The sequence below is a fragment of the Strongylocentrotus purpuratus genome, unplaced genomic scaffold (assembly GCF_000002235.5).
Source record: "Strongylocentrotus purpuratus isolate Spur 01 unplaced genomic scaffold, Spur_5.0 spur5_scaffold_16, whole genome shotgun sequence".
NCBI lineage: Eukaryota > Metazoa > Echinodermata > Echinoidea > Camarodonta > Strongylocentrotidae > Strongylocentrotus > Strongylocentrotus purpuratus.
The window spans coordinates 29,916,526-29,935,698 of NW_022145601.1; the positions used below are offsets into that span (position 1 = coordinate 29,916,526).

The following is a 19,173-nucleotide window of genomic DNA, read 5'->3' on the forward strand; positions in this document are numbered from 1 at the left end:
AATGTATACTTTACTCCGCAGACTTTTTGCTGAAAGTTGTTTTTACAACCAGTATTCTTTTTCGAGATAACTTTTGTTAACTGAGTAATATTACTGAAATGACAAAAATTAAGATTATATATGTTTCAAAAACTCAGCTGAATAATAAGCAGCTTAACTTTAGTATAACCCGATCAAAACGAAGTATGTCCGTTGTTCGCCAACGCGCCAACGTACCACTTATTACACTTATTACAGTCCCGTCCGTTAGTATTCGTGACCAGTTTCCGAATTTGACAACACATCAAATAGAGTTCCTAATAAGCAATTATACCTTTTTTTAAAAATTATTAGATATATTTCGAAGTTATATTACCTAACGCTTTGTCTTGATTTTTTTTTAACGTTATTTTAAACTTCATTTGCCCCTCTCTCTATGTTGCATAGCAAATGCATCCTCCGCGACGACGCTAAAGATGGTGGCGATAGAGTTGATGAGAGTTTGGAACAATGTCCTGGAAAACGACGAGCTAAGACGGATCACACTCCTACCTCCTCTTTCTCTACTATCCAATCCAATTTCAGCTGTTTACAAATGTTCTTCAATTTGTTTTGTTTTTGCTATAGTGTTTCTTATTTACCTATTATGCATTCAAGATTTAAGGACAATTATAACGTATCTTTATAAATATTTATTTTGTACATTTTTGTCAAAGAATATATTTTATATTTATATTGGAAATAAATGTCTATGAATTGAGATTGAAAATTTTGAAAAAATTGAGGATCCTTATAGACGAGTTGCATATTTAAACCAGTTCATAGATATCATATTCAAAAGTTGTAAAACCCATCGAGACAGATACTGGATTTATTTTTCATTCATTCACCGACAGACTGATACGCAGATCAATGTATTATTTTCGAGAGGGTATTTACGAAGCACCTCCATAATTTTGGCAGTGATTATTCTCACATACCCGAAGTGGGACGTCTCTATAATTGTATGAATAAAAGATCAGTAAATATTTTTGGTTCATAATTATGTTCCAAAGCCAACTATGAACTGGTCTGTAGTATTATTGTATAACATCCAGAGCAGGAGGGGTTACAGAAGATTTTTACTTTTAAATAATGGCCTGGGGGAGAAGGGGCGATGTAAGAGCCACCCAGCCTCAAGCCCCAAGACCCCCTTTATTGTTGGTGGGGATTGGACTTGAATAAATTAAGGGAGGGCTTGAGTTTCCCCTTCCCCTCATCTAGAACCACTAATGTTCAAGATTGTTTAAAAGTACCAAAGGTTATGGATTAGATGTTAAATTATGTTTGACTCCAGCTACAAATGAGTAATGATTTGATTATATTCTCCCTGTTACCATGGTTACTAAGTGGGTGTGGCTTGATCGTTTGAAGGTAGTATTTCCTATCTGACTGAGTAGTCAAACCGCAGGTCCCCCAAAAGTGATGTATTATATTTCCAATCCTGCTTGACTGGTTCAGTTTATGAATACTAAATGACTAGGAACATCAACTTTCCGTATGGGTGAATGGACTAGTTAACATTTACCGATTTTCATGTTTTCATATCAAATGAAAGAGGGGGATCAAAGACCAGTGACATAGTTTCATTGTCTTGGAAAAGTATGATAATTTTTGTGTGGAAATAGTGTTATATTATGATAATTTGAAAATGAAAGAAAGTGATTTGTTTCTTCATACAAGTGGAAAATACTCACATACTCAGTGTAGTTTCACTTTTGTGAATCAGGTTGAATTTGACATGAGGGTAGAGGACAGTATGAATATTTCGTAAATATTGAAAGAACATTGATGTGCACTTAATGACGTGGTCATGATTCAGCAAAATATAACCTAGGTGCCCATTGTGTTCTTCAAATAGACAATCTCAGCACTCTGATTGGTTACTTCATACACTCTGCTACAATCATAGTTCAAAAGTGAAAGATGAATCTCCAACATTTCCATACATATGTGTTTTGTTGGTGACTCATATAATTTGTATGTTTATTTTTACCACTTTAACCTGAATTAATGAAGGTGCCTATGTGTTGCTCTACTATCTATTTATCTTTGCAGAACATTTGATGAGCACAGCATTAATTATTTTGAGTTGCAGAACTTTGAAAATGACCATGCAGTACCGCTCACTGCTTACAGGAACAGTGTGCCATTTCAGGTACTGGCAATTACATCAGGGGCCCGTTCCTCGAAACCGTCATAAGTCTTACTTCTTGACTATCCCATTGGAACGTGTGTTTGACTATGGCTCTATTTGTTGTGTTAAAGCCAGTGTATTTTACCGACATTAGTAGGAGACCAGCCTGTAGGTCCCGTGACCAATCTCTGGGAACAAAGGTTTGAAAATGTTTTTGTGTTCCCTGATGAATACCGAACAATTTTGACTTGGGCTGCCCCCTTGAAAATCCCAGGCATTTTCGTGAGGGGTCAACAAAGGTCACACAGGGATAGAAATTCAAATAGTTCTGATGGAATATTTAATTGATTACTAGTACTCCCTATTTTTATTTCTTGCCATTCTACCTCAAAACAGCTGTTACATATAAGTGCAATCATAATCGACTATGCAAACACTTACAAGTGTTTAACTGTTGTGCATTACAAGTCATCAGAGTTTTTTTCTTCTTCTATTGGCGTATATTTTCTGTTAGTCTAAAATTGTATAGTTTTCATGAAATCTTGCTTTCTTTTGTAATACAAACATACTGTATTCATCTTAACAGTATTACCTCTCGGATCTATGCAATTTTTAAATGTTCTGTATATATTGGTTATATTCTATGTCACTCTTTATTTGTAAATGGATGGGCGGATATTAATATCGTATTAACTGATTATGAAATGCAATACAAGTAATATTTAATGTTCGCTTTAGGCCATGGGCCTATTTGTGTTTTTTATTTTTGGACATTTCACGAAAATGCTCTGGCAAGACATTAATCTGTATGTGCCTCTCTACACCCAGGTGTAGGAAATGTTAACCTGGTACGAAGAAATCTTAATGTCATATTTTCTTGTAACGTTTGCTAGCCCGGCTAAAGGTGGGGGTAATGATTATTTTGTACAGCGCTTAGAACCATAACGCTCTATAAATACTACAATGTGATACCGTTTTACAGCACTTAGTAATAAATTATTTGTATCAAGCGCTCTGTAAGTCTTACAACACATACATTATCGATATTGACAACACCGTTTTTACAGCTGATGAAAAATTCCTGTTCACTTCTAAGTTATAGATGTAACATTTAATTCACCTATTCCAGACACTAATTTATTGTCCATTATGATTCTGTATTTTTCAAGGTTTTATTAGCCTTTGATAAGACCTTTTTTATGTGTGTTTCGTTTATTAAATTTCAAGTGTATTAGTGTATTTGGCACTTGAAAAATCTTATATATACAATTTCTTCATGAACGGAGGATAATCATTATTTCTCGTATTTCTGTGCATTTTATCGAACTTCAAGCAGAAATGTGTACACATATAAGTATATATATATATATATAATAATAACAAAAACGGTGCTTATAAAGCGCTTTCCATCGAAGTCTCTAAGCGCTATATACGTATTTATTTTGCGAACGATAGTCAGTTCAGGTATCAACAGATATTGTTGGCAGCTTGCCACACCATTAGTCTCTGTATTAGAGTCCCAAATGGGACATTCAAATTTGATTCATGGCTGCTCATATGATGTCATGTTTCTCTTGTCCATTGAAAAACAAGATTAACTTCACATTTCTGACACAAGTAAGAGCAAGAATTGTTCTCTTTCTGTCAATCTAAATGAATGGCAAATGTGCGCAACAAATAACTTGTGCGGTATAAAATACAGACATGGGAAGCATGTTGCACATCACGTCATTATTTTATTTTTAACGGCGGTTTTGCCGATTTATATGTGAACAAGCTGTTAGTGTTGGTTGGAGACGTACTTAAATCAGGATTATCTTATACATAAATCTGTATATTATTCATACATATATATATATATATATATATATATGTACTCAGGCGCGCACGCAGGAGGGGGGGGGGTAAACCCCTCAATTTGTTTAAATTGTAAACAAATAACATTTTTCGTACTAAAGGAGGCAAAACAAAAAGGGTTCCTTCTTTTCAAATACTGGAGAGAAAAAAGTTATCAAAAAAATTGTGCTCTTACCCCCTCCCCCCCCCCCCCTCGTTGCGAAATTTTCGGCGCGATTTTGAAATGTTAAAACACCCCCTTGAAAAAACTGCGTACGCCATTGTATGTACTTACATATTTAACATCATCTTTATTTTAGTGGAAGAAAATCAAGAGAAATGTGTAAAGCAGATTGGTGAAAGTTTAAAAGAAATCTGACAAACAAAAATAAAGTGCTATATAATAATATCCCAACTGTTGTTAGCTGATTTATGAAAGTGTTTGTTTAATATTACACATGTGTCTTTAGGATTTATGCCAACGATTGCTAATGGATTAGATCATTAGACCATGCATGTCAGTGGCGGATCCAGGAGGGGGGGGGGGCGGGCGGAAGGACCCCCCTGGGAAAAAGAACGTGTAAAAACACGTGATTTTTATCTTTTTGGGGAGGAGGTGCAAATTTTCAAATGTTCGATGGCCAAAAAATAAAATGTGCTCACTACCCCCCACCCTCCCCCCTCCCCCCCCCCACCGAGCGATTTTTCGATCGGCGAGATTTTCAAATTTTCGGGAGCAAAAAAAAAAAAGAAGATGTGTGCACTACCCCCACCACCCCCCCCCCCCCCCCCCCCCCCCCCCCACTGAGCGACTTTTCGGCCGGTACGATTTTCAAATTTTCGGGAGCAAAAAAAAAAAAAAAATCGGGCCCCTTTCCCTAAGAAATCCAGGATCCGCGCCTGATGCACGTAGTTACTAGATAAATAGATAGATGGATATATAAGTGTACATACATGATTTAACACATCATACTAAAATAAAATGCTTTGAATAAAGTGGTAAAATTTCACATTAAAAAAACTAAAAAAAACTATAAAAAATAAATAAAAAAATTCAAATTGATTTGAAATTTGGGCCTCCCCCCTAAGAAATCTGTGAATCCGCGCCTGGTTTAAGGACAGGCGTATTCACAATCGAAGGTTTTTATTCACAAAGTGTGGTATAGCGTGAACATGATGACAGTCAAACTATTCATTTTTTCCCAATAAGGAAACCTTTTTATGCGGCGTTTTATTCCTTTAAAAAGTGAAATAAAATGAAAATGAAAAGGGGTCAGAAGACGGGAGCATAGTACAGGACAATAGGGACTTTTACACTGCCAGTGCCTTAAAAGGACGTCACAGGTATATGTCGACGTGCAAATCTAAAAGTCCCTATAATGTCAAATTAGAAGACGTAGATAGAAGCGCTCCTGGGTGGACTCGAACCACCAGGCGCGGATCCGGGATTTCTTAGGGGTGGGGGCCCAAATTTGAAATCAATTTGAAATTTTGTGTGCTGAAATTTGAAAATAGTGCCGGGCAATATTTCGCTCAGTAGGGGGATGGGGGGGGGGGGGGGGTAGTGAGCACTCATTATTTTGTTTGGCCCTCGAATATTTGAAAAATCGCATCCCCCCCCCCCCCCCTTGAGCGAAATATTGCCCGGCAAGATCTTGAGCACAAGGGGGGGGGGGCTATCTCAATGAAAAAGGTAAAATTAACGTGTTTTTACACGTTTTTTTCTCAGGCCCTCAGAAGCTCAGGGGTTTTATACATTAAATTATCGTCAGATGTGCACATTTTATACCTTATTTGTGACACTGGCAGGTCACGAATTGGTTTGGGGTCCAGGGGGCGGAGCTCCCAGAAGCTCAGGGGTTTTGGGACACTTATACATTAAATTATCGTCAGATGAGCATATTATATACCTTATTTGTGACACTGGTAGGTCGCGAATTGGCGTGGGCTCCAGGGGGCGGAGCCCCCGGAAGCTCAGGGGTTTTTGGCACTAAATTACTGTCAGATGAGCATGATTTTATACCTTAGTTTTGACATCGGCAGGACACAAATTGGTGTTGAGTCCAGGGGGCGGAGCCCCAAGAAGCTCAGGGGTTTTATACATTAAATTATCGTCAGATGAGCATATTATATACCTTATTTGTGACACTGGCAGGTCACGAATTGGCGTGAGGTACAGGGGTTTAAGGCAATACATTACTGTCAGATGAGCATGATTTTTTACCTTATTTGTGACACTGGTAGGTCACAAATTAGTGTTGGGTGCAGAGCCCCATGAAGCTCAGGGGTTTTATACATTATATTATCGTCAGATGAGCATTTTTTTTTCATTTATTTGTGACACTGGCAGGACAAAAATTGGCGTAGGGTACAAGGGGGCGGAGCCCCCGAAAGCTCAGAAGTTTTAGGGAATAAATAACGGTCAGATGAGGATATTTTTATACCTTATTTGTGACACTGGCAGGACACAATTTGGTGTTGGGTCCAGGGGGCGGGGCCCCAGAAGCCCAGGAGTTTTATACATCAAATGATCGTCAGATGAGCATATTTTATACCTTATTTGTGACACTGGTAGGACACTAATTGGCGTGAGGTCCAGGGGGCCGAGACCCCAGAAGCTCGGGGGTTTTAAGCATTAAATTACCGTCAGATTAGCATCCAGCTTTCCGCTTTAGGGCTTTAGGTGGGGTCCAGGGGGCAGAGCCCCCGGAAGTCAAGGGGTTTTAGGCATTTATTTTCGGTCAGATGAGCATATTTTGATACCTTTGATATCTTTCCCCTTTTAATTCCTTTTTTTGTTTTTTTCCTTCTTTTTTTTTCCTTCTCTTTTTTTTCCTCCTTTTTTCCCCTTTTTTTATTTCTTTTTTTTTCCCCTTCCCCCTTTTTTCCCCTCCTTATTTCCTTCTTTTTTCTTCCCAGGGGGGTGGGGGGCCGGGCCCCTCTGGATCCGCCACTGCGAACCACCAACCTTTCGGTTAACAGCCGAACGCGCTAGCCGATTGCGCCACAGAAGCTTTGTTGATTACCTTATTAATGTTTATGGCTATTGATTTGAAGAATAACAGGTAGCGTTTGCAGGTCTCGTGTAATGCAAAAGCACCATTGACTTCTTTATATCAGGTGCGCACGCAGGGGGGTGGTTTTGGGGTTAACCCCCCCCCCCCCCTCGAGTTTTTTTTTATGTTATTTTGGAAAACCCTCCCCTTTTGAATTTTTGTTTATCTTATTTTTTTAAATAAATAAAAAAAAAAAAAAAAAATGCCAATAGGTGACCTTAAAAAGGTGACCATACCTCTCCCCCCCCCCAACTGGACAAAATGTCAAATCTCAAATTTCGAGACCCAAAAATAAAAATAAAAAGTGTCCTCTTACCCCCCCCCCCCCCCCCCCCCCCGCCTGCTTATTCAGCGATTGGCTGAGTTGTTGCGAATTTTGGGCCCGATTTGAAAACCCTCCCCTTGAAAAAATCCTGCGTACGGCACTGCTTTATATGGACTGGACTTCTTTAGATGAGCATGAATAGTTAACCTCTAAATTGATGTAACCGTGTGCTTGAATGTACCCTTCAATGCAAGGTTCAAACTATACAACAAATGAAATTTTACGCGACCTCGCTTTAACAAAAGTTAAATTGATTGTCGTAAACGTCGCCATCGCCAAGAGGGCGATTGTGACCATCAACGAGGAATTACCTATGAGTGCTTCGACATTAAGTTTACACATGTTTTTCATGAGCTCTCTTGAAGCTGTCCGAAGTATTGATGATCTCAGAAGGGTCAGAAGGATGTACAACGTTACGGCCACTGCCATGGCGAATACAGCTGTTCGGCCAGTCAATATCTGTATAATATCGCAGAGGTTTCGCAACCATCATATACCGTTGATGTTAAGAAGGCTTGCCATCCAGAGCTTCTGGGGTCTCGGCCCCCTGGACTTCATGCCAATTAGTGTCCTGCCAGTATTACAAATAAGGTATCAAAATATGTTTATCTGACCTTAAACCCCATAAGTTTCCGGGGCTCCACCCCCTCGATCCCGACCAGGGACCCTAAGGCGGGCCCCTGCATGCTTGTCTGACCGTTATAAAATGCCTAAAACCCCTGAGCTTCTAAGGGCTCCGCCCCCTGCACCCAACACCAATTTGTGTCCTGCCAGTGTCACAAATAAGGTATCAAAATATGCCCATCTAAAAGTAATTTATTGCCCAAAAGCCCTGAGCTTCCGGGGCTCTGCCCTGGACCCCACGCCAATTCGTGACCTGTCAGTGTCACAAATAAGGTATAAAATATGCTAATCTGACGATAATTTAATGTATAATACCCCTGAGCTTTTTGGGGCTCCGCCCCCTGGACCCCACGCCAATTCGTGACCTGCCAGTGTCACAAATAAGGTATAAAATATGCTCATCTGACGATAATTTAATGTATTAAACCCCTGGTCTTCTGGGGCTCTGCCCCTGGACCCCACGCCAATTCGTGACCAGCCAGTGTCACAAATAAGGTATAAAATTTGCTCATCTGACCGTAATTTATTGCCCAAAACCCCTGAGCTTCCGGGGCTACGCCCCCTGGACCCCACGCCAATTAGTGACCTGCCAGTGTCACAAATAAGTTATAAAAATATGCTCATCTGACAGTAATTAAATGCCTATACCCCCTGAGCTTCTGGGGGCTCCATCCCTTGACCCCCGCGGGGCCTACATGTAAGAGTGGGGATGATGGGGATTTTTTTGGTCTTCCCCCCCCCCCCAAACGTTTTTGCCACTGCCGGTGTCACCATTACGTACCAATATTTGGCTCGCATAATTTCAATTTGGGCCCCCCCCCTAAGAAATCCTGAATCCGCGCCTGTTGCCATCAGGCCTTGATACAACAGCGACGTGACAGCCAGCCCGACTCCTAAAATTGCACACCATATTATAGTCAACGCCCTCAGAAGCCTTTGCCGGTTACGACGTCTAAACCACTTGATTCTTGACGAAGAATAAAGTGAGAAAGGCGTTTGCGATGACACATAATGGAGACTGTCCAACAACGATGCAAAACAAGGGAGAGTAATTTGAGCTAGAATTGGGAGATGTGACTCTCTTACTTGTCTTACATGCCATCGATCAGTTGATGGTCATTGATCAAATGGCCACCGATGTTAAATTGTTTGTTTAAATCATCAGTTGGTTACATCATGATATGAAGGAACAGGCCGATATGATAATTATTAATATGGGCGGACATCTTCAGGTCCATTGTCTGTATGAAAAAAATTTGATTGTTGACGGCCGCTCCAGCAGTACATCTCTGCCTGGCAGTGGCGGATCCAGGGGGGGGGGACAATTACCCCCCCCCCCCCCAAGACATTTACCCCCCCCCCCCCCCCCCCCCCCGAGACAACCACCAAACGAGGACAATTACCCCTTGGAAAATTTCCGTGAAACAATTTCTCTCTTCAGTTTGTACGTGACAGCGCCACCTCGTGATAGTTTCAATGGAGGTCTCTTCCTGTAAGGCCCCCCAAAAAATCATTTGGTTGTCCTCGACCGCCTGCTCGTCATTTTCGGGCCGCTCGTATTTTTTAATATTTTTTTAATTCATTTTTTTTTTTTTTTATTCAATTTTTTTTTTTTTTTTTTTTTGGAGGGGGGGGGGGGGGAGCAATCTTAAATGCCAACCATACCATTTTATGCATTTGAAAGGATCAAAATGCGTCCCGTTGCCAGGATGGTCTTTTTCAGTACGCAATTAGGTATTTATTGAACTTGCCATTTTTATTTTTCTATGTCAAAATGTCGTTCATTCAAATCAGGTTCTGAGCATTCTTAAACTCATTTTAAAGCCCATCTGTACTAGATTACAGGAGGGATTAGACCACCCTGCAAGGTCACTGGACAGGTGGTTATCTCATCAAATCAGCTCTCAGTTAATATAAGATACAGAGGATAATGGGGGACCAATGGTTACCGATTAGGCATTATTTGCTACATAGAGGGCGCAAGTAGCTATAAGTAGTACAATGGCGATTTAAAAGGTGCTGTATTTCAAAGCCCAAAATACTTTCTGTGTTGGTCTTGATATTCATTGTACATTAAACTAGTTTTTACCATATTAAAGTGTTTTATAGACTTTGTTTGTTTGAATGCTTGACAATCCCAATGATTTTTTTTTTATGGAAAAAAGTTATTAAAAAAAAAAAAAAAAAAAAAAATCCGCCCGCCCAGAATAGCAATCGAGGACAACCAAACAATTTTTTTTTGGCCTAAGTATCTAATTAATTTGCCTTGGTTTGGTAAAACGCATATTTCGTCGTAGAGTTCGTTTTTTAGTGTCATGTTCTTCTTTCCTGTTCATCTATTTACTTCAACCATTTGCAGCTTTGTAATGAAGCGAAGCCCTGACCCTATTTCTTTAACAATTTAAGCCCGGAGTAGATTTCGCCAGTGTACAAGACGGATCACCGATTGATTTACATGTATAATAGTAATATCCATCCGAGGGGAGGCTCAGTGGGCCTGCTGCTACTACTACTACTACTACTACTACAACTACTACTACCACTACTACCACTACTACTACTACTACTAATTCTACTACTACTATTACTACTACTTCTACTACTACTACTTCTACTACTACTACTGCTACTACTTCTACTACTACTACTACTACTACTACTACTACTTTAACGCTGCTCCACTGCCCTTATGCGGATAAAATTTTCATGGAATAACGCTATTGCACTTTGGTGGAAATTGGCGAATATTATATTTGTCGCAGGACATGAGTGCCGTGATTGGGTCTTGAACCGCAAACCATGTGACCACAGTCCATCAAATGTATCCACTATACCACAAATGAAACACCTCACCCACCACACCTCCTATATAATACTTGCGAAAAAAATTAATCACTGGTACTAAATTTAGCTCTCATTTATATACAATTGAATGCAGTGGATACTGTCTGGCCAGTCGTTTTGTGTAGTTCTAAAATGTGGGAGTCTCGACCAGTTTCGATGATAAAAAGATAACTTCCCGGAGGTGCAGCGTTCGGTTCGTCTGACCCGAACGTTTTGTGTCACAGCCTTTGATATTCGAGGAAACAATAAACATTTTAGAGGAAGTATTTCAGTCATAACCACAACTGGGAAAATGACGATTCCACTGGTCAACCAATTTACAAAGGTTCATCGATAAGGTAATATTGCAATATGTGAATAAAAAATATATACAAAAGTTTGAATAAACTAAACGTGTATTTTCCTTTCTCTTTACATAAGTGGGTGATATTTAAAGTCCCTCTTAACGACCTCTTGAAAAGAATCGGACATTATACCACATTTTCTTCGATAATTATGTGTAAGATCTTATTTGTCATTAAAAACACGAAATTAAAATAAAAAGAAAAAAAGAAAGGTGACTGTATACACAAAAAATATACAAGGAAATACATTCGTGCCAATTTCAAGGACTTTTTATTTTAGGGAAATTCCCTACGTTATTATATTAGAGTGAAAAAAGTTTTTGATTAAAAACAACGATTGGAACAGATTGTTCTCACTTTACTAGGAAAATGACGACTCTGCTGGGGTTCTAGGACAATTAACCCCTTGGACTATCACCAGTGGCGTACGCAGGATTTTTTCAAGGGGGAGGGGCGATTTGTAAATCGGGCTGAAAATTTCGCAACGCCTCAGCCAGCCGCTGAATAAGCGGGGGGGGGGGGGGGATAAGAGCACATTTTTTTTGTCCCAAAAACGACTCAAAAAAAAATCGCGTAACGAGGGGTTAACCCCCCCCCCCCCCCCCCCCCCCGCTGCATACGCGCCTGACTATCACCCCCGGCGAATTTCCAGCGGGAAAATCCCCCCCCCCCCGAAAAATTCTGCTTCTATTATGACTAACTTTTCAGGATGGACTTACCTTTTAATTAAAAAAAAGGGGGGGGGTAATTGTCTTATAGGGTATTTTGGAATGCTCCCCTGGGAGTGGAGAATGTGCGTACATTGTGTGCGGATAAGCCTGAATCCGATGACCGGGGTAATAATATGATTGCAGTGCTATCCTGGGTAACAAGACATATCATTATTATCATTAGAAGCTTAATACGGTTGTTTTCACCAAAGTCCGCTCCCTGTGCTTGTGGTAACAAATATTGCACGCACACTTGATCGATTTAGACGCTTCTCATTGGCTACATTTTTTAAAAACCCATTTCGTAATCCCTGTTAACGACCTTTGCTAAGCATCGGACATTAAACCCCCGTTTTCTTCAATAATTATGTGTAAGACCTAATTGGTCAACAAAAACAAAAACATAACACACAAAAAAGACAACATTTTCAGTGGAATGACTTTCATTTACATTTCCCCGGGTTTTCTCCTCATTGGACTCATCGACGGATGATAAACTTGCTTAATTACTGTGCCCCTTACGAATGCAGTCTGATAAAAGTACGATGCGGAGATTAAGACCAACATTTTTGTTTTTTATCTAAGTATTTTTTGTTTTGTCGGTCTCGTGGGATTTTTTTGAAATTTCTTCTAGGCAGTCGGTCTACTGGGATATACCTCATTGTGATAACTGACTGTATAAAAAATTATGCGTAAAAAAATCAGACACTATTAAACGAAATCTATTTTTAAACTTCAACTTTAACGAAGTTTAACACGTGCGTCACCTTCAGTATCATATTTGTAGTTTATACCAGGAAATACCAGGAAAAAGTATTCGTGCCAATTTCAAGAACTTTTTCTTTTTAGAGAAATTCTCTACATTATTATAAGAGATTGAAAATTGTTGTTGAATACAACAACGATTTGGACACATTGTTCTCACTTTACTTTACAGTGTCAAATCTGCTAAACAAGAAAGAAATGGTATGGTAAACAAAAGGCACCTAGCAATATGTATATAAATATTTATACACACACACATATATATATATATATTGAAAATGCGAAGAGGAACATTGTCCAACGAGATGCATATATATATATATATATAATATCCCAGTTTTAGTTCCCAGTTCCCCCAAGAAATATGTGCAATCGAAACGATTCCACACGAAGTTTTTCATATATATATATATATATATATATAAAACAATGTTATGATGTATATTTTAAAGTATACTTTAAAAGAGTGTATCTGTAGGTATAGTTTTTCAAACAGTCATCTGCAAACAATTTCACCGTAGACTGGACTGATATGTAGTCAAGAAGATCGTTGATGAACAGCGGGAAGAGAAGAGGCCCGACGACACTGCCTTGGGGAACGCCCGACAGGACGGGAGAGGTGTGAGAAGTGCAGCCATCAAGTAAGACCCTCTGTGAGCGTCTTGTAAGGAATTCCTCAACCCAGCTATGGGTAATACCTCGGATTCCATAGTAGTGGATCTTATGGAGGAGTCTTCCATGCGGAACGTTATCAAAAGCCTTTGATATGTCCAACAGGATTACATCTGTCTGGTCTCTCGAGTCAAGTCCATTGGAAAGGTCTTGAATAGTGAGGAGAAATTGGGATGTGCAAGACCGTTTCTTCAAGATACCCCCACACTCCTCACAGCGAATGTAATGCCGAAAATTCTGTTCACTGATGCAGGATGCGAATAAAATAGCGGGTATGTTCAGATATGGCGCGGTAAACCACTGCAAAAAAAAAATTCATAGGGTTTTTGTTAATGTGTAAAACGCGCAACAAAGGATTTGCACGTATTCACTGAGGTCTGTGTTATAAGGTATAGAAATGCGAACCGCACTTTACGTCACCATAACACCAACAAAAAAAAACGCCGCTGTTTTTCGCCACATGTCTGAAAGAGCCTTTTAGTTGTAATTTTGTGATGACCAACAAACTGTTAATACTCGTACCTCTAAAATATAATGAGCGAATTAACGGATAACCAACAAACTGTCAATACTCGTATCTCTTCAAAATAATGAGCGGATCTCTCGCCAATCTTAGCAAAAGCTAGATGCTGGATGATACTTTGGGCAGTAATTGCTAATGGTTATTACGAGAGACATTGTGCTTCAAAGATAATTAACGTCACTTTTGATGTGTTGCAAATATTAAACGACGGATTTTATCACCCTTTGAAGGATATGATTGATGAAATATAAATTCAAACAGGCACTTAAAAGGGGCTTGCAACGAACACTCACGTTCACGTATCACGTTTTGCGCTGTTTCGTAAAATAGGTGACTCTAATTTACGAAGTGTAGGGTCTACCATTCGTTGTTTTCCACGCCGGTAAAACACGAATGATCACGTCTTCCAAAACGTGACGTGAGTGTTTAATCAATATTTGTATAATTGCAAGCGCTTGTTACTAAGACTAGTCATGACGTCACCGTAATATGTATGATTTGTGTGTACGAGTATACGTATCGCCTGCGCCTAGCTAGCTGACAACAAAGTCGGAGAATGGGTGAGTAATTGATTGCAATATGAGTAGATTTAGTGAATTTAGTGATTAATTTTGAAAAATTTGTAATAGTTTTCGTGATCTTCGGTAATTTCTTTTCTTTTTGAGACTGTTCTCAACAGATATTTGGGGAAAAGGCTAGGGAAATATTTCTCTTTAAATTGCACTTTGATTTTCATCGTCGTGAAGTAGTTTGACTGCGGTTTGCCGTCATGTCACCCAGTTAGGGCCCGGGGTTCCGGCAGGCCCACCCCGTGGAATTGCGGTGCTCATCTGCAAATTTGATCGTCATCATGAATCTAATTCACCAATCATTGATTGAATTTAAATCTAGATTTAACGTACACCTTGAAATAATCTATGAAGTAGTCTATGATTTCTTTAATAATCCAAGTGGGTTAATTCTTGTTAAAATCTTTAGTAGACCCTTCTTCTAGACGTGGACTCTGTTGAGGTACTCACTACCCCTAGACCCCTAGATCTAGATGTAAACCTGGAACTTATTAATAAAAATATTCAAAAAACAACAACTAGGATTTGTTTATTTAATGTTTAGATTTTGTGTGGGTCCAGCATGCTTGACTAGTTGTCATAACTCATATTCATAGGGAGTCTACATTAAAGATTTGTTTCCAAATTGTGCAGTTCATGTTGATAAATATATTTTTGTTGGACGTTGTATAAGAAATGACCCCTAGTCCACAATTATGTTTACTTATCTGTAGTCCACCTCTTCTTGTTATAATAAACTAATTCTACTTAGTACTTCTTCGTGCTCATAGGCCATAGAAAGCACTGTGTGAGGTACAAGTGAAATATTCCATTAGTTTTACTTTGTACTGTGGTTCATTAAATAGGAATGTTGATTTCCACACCATGTTAAATTTAAGGCCAACCATGACATAAAAAATAGCTATTATGCTTGATCTATTTTATTGTTAAGGAGAAAGGGATGCCTTGATTATTGTATTGGTTTTTTTCCTTCTTTTTGTTCCAACAGATTGAAACTAAAGAGCTGAAAGAAGTTAACAACATGAAGCAGAAAGTCCCATGCAGGTAAAATTACCAGGTTATTTAGCACACAAATATTAAACGATCACCTACATGAATTAATTCACTAAAAAAAATAAATGGAACTAAGTTGACGTTGCAATTATAGCGCTTAGAGACTTCGGTGGTGAGCGCTTTATAAGTAACATTTTTATTATTATTATTATTATTATCGTATATAGTGGAGGGTATATTTTATTCTAGTTCTGCACCTAGCATACAATTTCAATTTCAATTTCAAATTTATTCACATTTCCAACAAAACATTACAAATAATTATAAGCATTTAAAACAAATTTAAGAAATACATGTTGGAAACAGAGGGGTCCACTAAAAAGCAATGCTTGTACAAGTGTGAACACCTCAAATGAAACTTAGGAATAATGAGTAATTAAATTTACTATTCTGTAATGACAAAAGGAACTACAAAATAGGGGAAAGAAAAATGGGGATGCCAACAGAGACGAGGAAGGGACAAGACAATACTTTTCACGACAAAGATAGAAGAACATGGTCATAATTATACAAAGAGTAGACAATGACAAAAAGAAGTGAGAGATCGAGGGTACAGAAAAAAATACTAAATGATGAGCTGCATGTGGGGTTGAGAAGAAGATAAGGAAAGAGAAATATTGTTGCTTTAATTTTTTTGGTTTACAAAGGAAAATGTGTCCTTATTTAAAGGAGGTCCTGTGTGCCCGCCCCCCCCCCCCCCCACTCAGTGTTATTTGGGGTCTGGTATGCGTGTTCCCTCCTTTTGAAAAACCCCCCCCCCCCCCCACTAAGTCTGGTGTGTAAAGTCAATACGGGCCGGATTTTTGTGTACTATGAGCCAGACTTCGTGAAAACTACCCCTTTACTGGACATTTTGGGAATACGCATGCGGTCCTGCCGACACTTGAGTTGGGGGGGGGGGGGGGCCTGTGTGTAGAAGAGCCATATCTAATCCACATCCAAAGCACTACATGTAGGGTATACACAGGACCCCTCATTACTTTTTTGTAAGGGCTCCTTACAATGAAGATGAAGAAGAACACAAAATAAGATGAAAGTCTGTTTATAGGATGTATTATGGTTGATATGTATCCATTAGTATCAGTGAAGTACCTACTTTGTTTTCTGTCATGTAGGATGATGCTTCTCTACAGTGGGTGATGAAGGCATGCTGGTTTACAAACTCAGGAGAGGAACAAAGAAGAGATATTGACGGGATCATATCTAGAGATGCGGGCCTACTACACTTCATACGAGCAAGTGTGCTAATATACATGTAGGTACCCCAATAAACTTTTGTGGAACACATGTCATGCAGAAAATTATAGATCTGACGAAGATATTTTTCATTGTCAGTTGACTTGTAAAAGAATAATTGACTGAATATCACAATTGTGATTTAGATTAAAAATTAAATGTCAATATAGATGAAATATAAGTCTACGTTACGTGTGTTTTAGTAGCATTATTTCCAGTATATTCTCTGGTCCAAGTTGTTTGGTCATTTTATGTCCCATACTTAAGTATGGGACACACAGTTTTAGTATGGGGTCATAAATTTGGTTCAAATGAACATATTGGACGCATATGAGATCCTACAATATTCAGTGATCGTTGTCGCGGTTGTAATCGAGTCTAAAATTATGAAATTGTAAATAATAAACTCTTTATGTTGTATAGCTCCCTCTCAAGGTCAAGATATAAAATTTTCTTGACTAAAATCGACCAATTTGCTATTCTCGTTTGGAAGTTATATATCACATCTACATATTCTGAGATTTTCATGGTCGCAGCTACCATTTGAAATTTATCAAAATTTACCGGGAGCACCAGTAAATATTTATATTCAATTTTTCTCGAAAGCAGAAGTGTTTTAGAGGCTAAGTTTTCTAGTGCTTATAATACATCCACAGGGGCATTCAAATATATCAAAATTGTAAAGAATCACTATCCACCCAATTTTCAAAATTTCGTCAAACTTTGTATTACCTTTAACCGAGTATTATTCAATAATGAGCACGAGTTTACATCACAAGTACATTGTATTACTTATTTCATACCTTGTCTGAACCAAACTCCAGCAGTCCTATCGTCTCAATGGGATCATCAGAAATAATCTAAAATGTGGTCAGAAACTAGTCTTGTACGAAAAATAGTTTCGGTTTGCCCAATAGAACCCCAAGTGAATTTCAATCCTTCCTTTTTCTGAGCAGGTATCAGGGTGTGTGTTATTAGTCGTCATTGATTTTCTTATATCTTATTTCATTTTTCCATTCACAGACTTGGGTTATCACTACAGCCCTTTCTTCTGAAAACTAGGCTACAACTTTAGTGATGAATGCAAAAGACATCTACACGGGACTACGTCTTAAAGATGCCACCCTCATATTATGAAAGAGTACAATAGAGATGGGTTTTAAACTGGAATATTTACATGATATTTATTTATTATTTGTATTATATGTTTGTAGAATACCACATTCAATAAAGCCAATGAAGTTTATTATCTTGTCAACGTAGAAATAATTAAAGATAACTAATCCTCAATGAATAAACATTAAAATTCTAACAATGTAAACTACCATCTTATAAGATGAAACTGAGGACTGGGCAGAAAGATTCTCTTTGAAATTTGAGTGATAAAGATCTATCAGTCCATATCAAAGATTGAATTAATTAATGATATTTTAATTATAATTATACTTGTTGAAATTCATTTACCTCTATGGACGGGGGGGGGGGGGGGGGGCTTGCTATCCTCTTCCTGGTGCTGTTATTACATGGCCCATGTAACGGGTTGCAATAGTGTACACATATGATTATATGTTTATATTAGAAGGACTTAGAAAGTGAAAAGTTTTTGAATTATAGCATTAGTGTTGGTAGAAGTAACGGCAGTGTTGATTGTTAATGGGAGGGGGGGGGGGGTTGTTTCCCCAGTGAAATTAACGGTATACAAATGTAAAGTTAATTAAAAAAGAGAAAACTATTCTTAAAAATAAAATGTATACAGGACATAGCCTCCTAACAAAAACCCTGGTACCACTTCGGTGGTGTTGTTGTGTGTTTTTTTAGGGGGGGGGGGCAAACCAATTAAAATTTCTAGTGTTAAATTCAATGGTCTTTAAAAAAATTATGTCAAGATATTGAAATTAAACAATGGTTCACTTTCCTTTTTTCAAGTTAGAAAACTTGAATAAAATTCTAACCCTAAATTAAAAATGTTCTACTTCTAGCAAAGCTTCTGCAAAGGCTGCAAAAGGTAGAGTGAAGAGAATCCAATTGAAATGTGGACAGTAATGGAGTGAATATGGAATGGTTGATCGTAGTTGATAACGAGGGAATGCAAATGAGTGGTAACAAGTACGACTGAAAGTGAGACAGAAAGGAATTGCAAGAGGTTGTTCAGTCAATGGAACAAACCTTGCAGAAGATAATTTTCGGAAAGAAAGAGAGAAACGGGGAATCATTAAAAAGGAAAGGGGCACCTATCAGTAGAAAAGGGTACTTACAAGAAAGGAAAAGGAGGCATGTGTCATAAGGACATTGATGAGAAAGGAAAGGGGCTCTTATTAAAAAGGTAAAAGGGCACATATCAAAAGGTAAAAGGGCACTTATTAAAATTATAAGGGGACGCGTGACAAAGTAAAGAATAAAAAAGGCTTTTATCAGATATCACAAGAGGCACTTATGAAAAGGGAACAGTGGCACTTATAAA

General features: G+C 38.4%; 1 long non-coding RNA gene across 1 annotated transcript; it reads left to right on the top strand.

Moving 5' to 3' along the window:
* Nucleotides 1–14,283: 14,283 nt before the first annotated feature.
* Nucleotides 14,284–18,098, top strand: LOC105436880. The gene is made up of 4 exons (XR_004064398.1): nucleotides 14,284–14,414; nucleotides 15,412–15,467; nucleotides 16,592–16,731; nucleotides 17,736–18,098. It is a non-coding gene; the product is annotated as an uncharacterized LOC105436880 (long non-coding RNA).
* The last annotated feature ends 1,075 nt before the right edge of the window (nucleotides 18,099–19,173 follow it).